Here is a 4035-nt window from a genome sequence, read left to right as displayed (position 1 = left end):
CGACGCAGTCACACGGGCGAGAGGCCATTCACCTGCTCCAAGTGTGGGAAGGGATTTACTATTTCAGCCCGCCTGTTGAATCACCAGCGAGTTCACACTGATGAGAGACCGTTTCAATGTACAGACTGTGGGAAGTGCTATAAACATTCTGGGAATCTGACAAGCCATCAACGTGTTCACACTGACGAGAGACCGTTTAGGTGCTCTCACTGTGGGACTGGGTTCAGACGATCATTTCACCTCACTGCACATCAGCAAATTCACACTGGGGAGAGACCGTTCACCTGCTCCAAGTGTGGGAAGGGATTCACTCAGTCATCCGCTCTCTCCACACACCAGCGAATTCACACTGGGGAGAGACCATTCGCCTGCTCCGAGTGTGGGAAGGGATTCACTCAGCCATCCACCCTGCAGAACCATTATCGAATTCATACTGGGGAGAGACCATTCACCTGCTCCGAGTGTGGGGAGGGATTCACTCAGTTATCCCACCTGCTGAGACACCAACGAGGCCACAAGAAACCACAGTGATTGGATTTTGCTGTTGCTCACATTCAGGAGTATGAACCATGGTCATTTGAGTCTCTTTCTGCTGATGACAAATCCAGCCCATTTTTGGGGCTAATATTCTGGCTAAAAGTCTAATAAATCAGATTTGTGTGCAATACGCAGTGTGTTGAAACTTTTAAATATTTCTGACACAAGTTCGTTCCCTTTGAAATACTCTCGCTCTCCCCTGTCTCTTCCATCCTCAACTCCAACAAGAAGTGTGAGGAGCTTGTGGAGCATCTTTGTGACTAAGATTGAGTAAATCCGATCAGCTGCCTCTGCTGCTTCCCTCCCTTCCACGAGCCCACCGGACCAAACTGTCTCTAAATTTCATCCTTTCCCGAGTCCTGAACCCACATCTTTCTCTAGTTTCTCTCCCATCTCCCCTCATGCCCTCTCAGAGCTCATCTTGTCCATGAGATCCAGCTCCTGCTCCATCGACTCTATTCCCACTGAACTATTGATCAGCCAACTACCCTGTGTCCACGGATATTGTCCACATTTCCCTCTCTTCAGGTACTGTCCCTCTGTCCTTCAAATCTGCCATCATCACCCCCTCAAAACAAACCCTTGACCCTGCCATCCTTACAAATTACTGCCCCATCTTCAACCTCCCTCCTCTCCAAACTCTTTGAACATGTTGTCACCTCCCAAATCCTTGCCTATCTTTCCCAGAACTCCCATGTCTGAATCCCTCCAATCTGGTCTCTGCCCTGTCACAGTCGTGAAATACAAGAGACAAACAGAATCTCACCCGGAGAGAAAGACAGACAATCCGGGAACTTGGCTCCAATACGGATATGTTCATAACCAGAAGTCAAGGATAGCAGCACAGTCATTATCGAGAGACAACAATACCTGCTGGAGACAGACAGACAATAGAACAACACAAATCACAACACCAAGCTACCTCGACCCATATACCCAAGACAGGAAGGAGAATTGGAGACAGACTGGAAGAACTCAGACTCCAGACACATTAACCAAAAACAGATGGGAATATCTGAGGGGACAACAGGTAAAACAAGGAGGTTCTACCTGCTCCTTAAAATATCCAAACACAGAATAATAATTTTTATTAATGTCACAAGTAGGCTTACATTAACACTGCGTGAAGTTACTGTGAAAATCCCCTAGTCAACATACTCCGGCGCCTGTTTGGATACACTGAGGGAGAATTCACAATGTCCAATTCACCTAACAAGCGCATCTTTCGGGACTTGTGGGAGGAAACCGGAGCACCCGGAGGAAACCCACGCAGACACAGGGAGAAAGTGCAGACTCCGCACAGACAGTGACCCAAACGAGAACTGAACTCGGAACCCTGGCACTGTGAAACAACAGTGCTAACCACTGTGCCACCATCAGGGAAATACCACCAGACAGACCCATCGGATCAGACCGTGAGAGAGAAAATCCTGCAGAATCATTCAATTTACAGCGCAGAAGGAGGCCATTCTGCCCATCCAGCTGCCACCGGCCCTTGGAAAGATAACTCTACTTAAGCGCATGGCTTCACCCTATTAAGGGGCATCTTGACAAAATACATGAATAGGATGGGAATAGAGGGATACGGACCCTGGAAGCATAGAATATTTTAGTTTAGATGTGCAGCATGATCGACGCAGGCTTGGAGGGCCGAAGGGCCTTTTCCTGTGCTGTACTTTTCTCTATTCTTTGTTTATCCCCGTAACCCAGTAACGTCACCTAACCTTTGTTTGGACACTAAGGGGCAATTTAGCGGGGCCAATCCACCTAACCTGCACATCTTTGGACAGTGGGAGCACCCGGAGGGAACCCACACAGACACGGGGAGAATGTACAAACTCCACACAGTCACCCAAGGCCGGAATAGCTGAAACATCAACATACTGCTGCTGGTAGTTGATGGTACAGTGGTTCAATAAACATAATTAGTGGATTGAAAAGGTGTGCAATATAGAGTAAAAACAGAATATGCTAGATTAACTCAACAGGCCTGGCAGCATCATAGAATCACTACAATGCAAAAGGAGGCCATTCGGCTCATCGAGTTGCACCAACGCTACACAAGAGCTCCCCACCCAGGCGCACTTCCCCCAACCTCTCCCCATAACTACACTTCACCATTAGACTCTAAGGAACAATTTTGCAAAGCCAATCCACCAAACCGGCACATCTTTGGACTGTGGGAAAACTGGAGCACCCGGAGGGAACCCACACAGACACAGGGAGAATGTGCAAACTCCACACAGTCACCCAAGGCCGGAATTGAACCCAGGTCGCTGGCGGTATGAGGTAGCAGTGCTAACCACTGTGCCACATCTGTTGTGAGAGAAACAGAGTTAACGTTTGTTGTTCCTTGTAACAGTTCTGTAGGAGGGTGAATGGACTCTAATTTAAATTCCATTGAAGTGAAAAGTGGAAAGTGTTTTACTCAGAGATTTGACACAGGAAGAACTTTTAACTTGTGTGAAGCTCAATCTTCACTTACACAAAGCCCGCAGTCTGATTGGCTGGAGGACCAGAGTCCATCCGGTCTTCCAAATCCTCCCATTGGTCGGCATCGCTCAGGCAGGAAATGAGGTTTTGGAACCCGCGCCCACGTGGCCAATGGGAAGAACTCAAAATGATAGAGTCTCAGCCAATGAGGGAGATCTGGGATCAGCCCCACCCCTCATTCACTCCGATTGGTTGGAAGATCAGCTCTACCTTTAAAAAATGAGTGTTTATCAAATAGCTGCAATGATATCAGAGTGTGGGTAGAGCTGGGCTGTCTGTCTTCACTGCAGTTATTTGATAAACACCATTTCTTAAAGGTACATCCACTACAGCTATTGGATAAACACCCAGTTCCTAAAGGTACTCTCACATGGCAATTCTGAATTCTCCCTCTGTGTACCTGAAAAGGCTCCGGAATGTGCTGCCAAGGGGCTTTTCATGGTAACTTCATTGCAGCGTTAAAGTAAGACTACTTGTGACAAAGATCAGGATTGTAAAAAAAAAAAATGTTCCGGCAAATTTCCATCCCGCCCACGATGATTTGCATGGGAATATGACCCCGACAAATGGGATGAAGCCAAATCTTTAAAAGTCAAAGTCTTTATTTCAAATTGTTGCCGTGCTGTCAGGGGAAAGGGTTAACTTCTCTGCTTGTTTACAAAAGGGAAGGGGAAACATTCGCAAAGCTTCCCACAGCTTGTGAGCTCCGAAACATAACTTCAAGGCTGAAGTTTATCTTCAGAGATTGAAACGTTTTGGTGCCTTTTCCAATTGTACCAGTAAATTGTGATTCACAATGAAAAGTTCACTTTCATTCAGTAATTAGAACATTTCACTTTCTCAGCACTGATACTTTTGATCAAATCCCAATTGTTCTCTTCCCTTGTAGCTGGTGTGTGGAGGAGATCACGTTCACTGTAGATCGATCAGCACAGAAACCGCACTGTGCTTCTGGATACACTCAGTCTGCAAGTAGATGAATCTTTTAAACATCACCCAAGTGAA

The sequence above is a fragment of the Scyliorhinus torazame genome, chromosome 5 (assembly GCF_047496885.1).
Source record: "Scyliorhinus torazame isolate Kashiwa2021f chromosome 5, sScyTor2.1, whole genome shotgun sequence".
Lineage (NCBI taxonomy): Eukaryota > Metazoa > Chordata > Chondrichthyes > Carcharhiniformes > Scyliorhinidae > Scyliorhinus > Scyliorhinus torazame.
Note: the sequence above shows the minus strand (reverse complement) of the source record.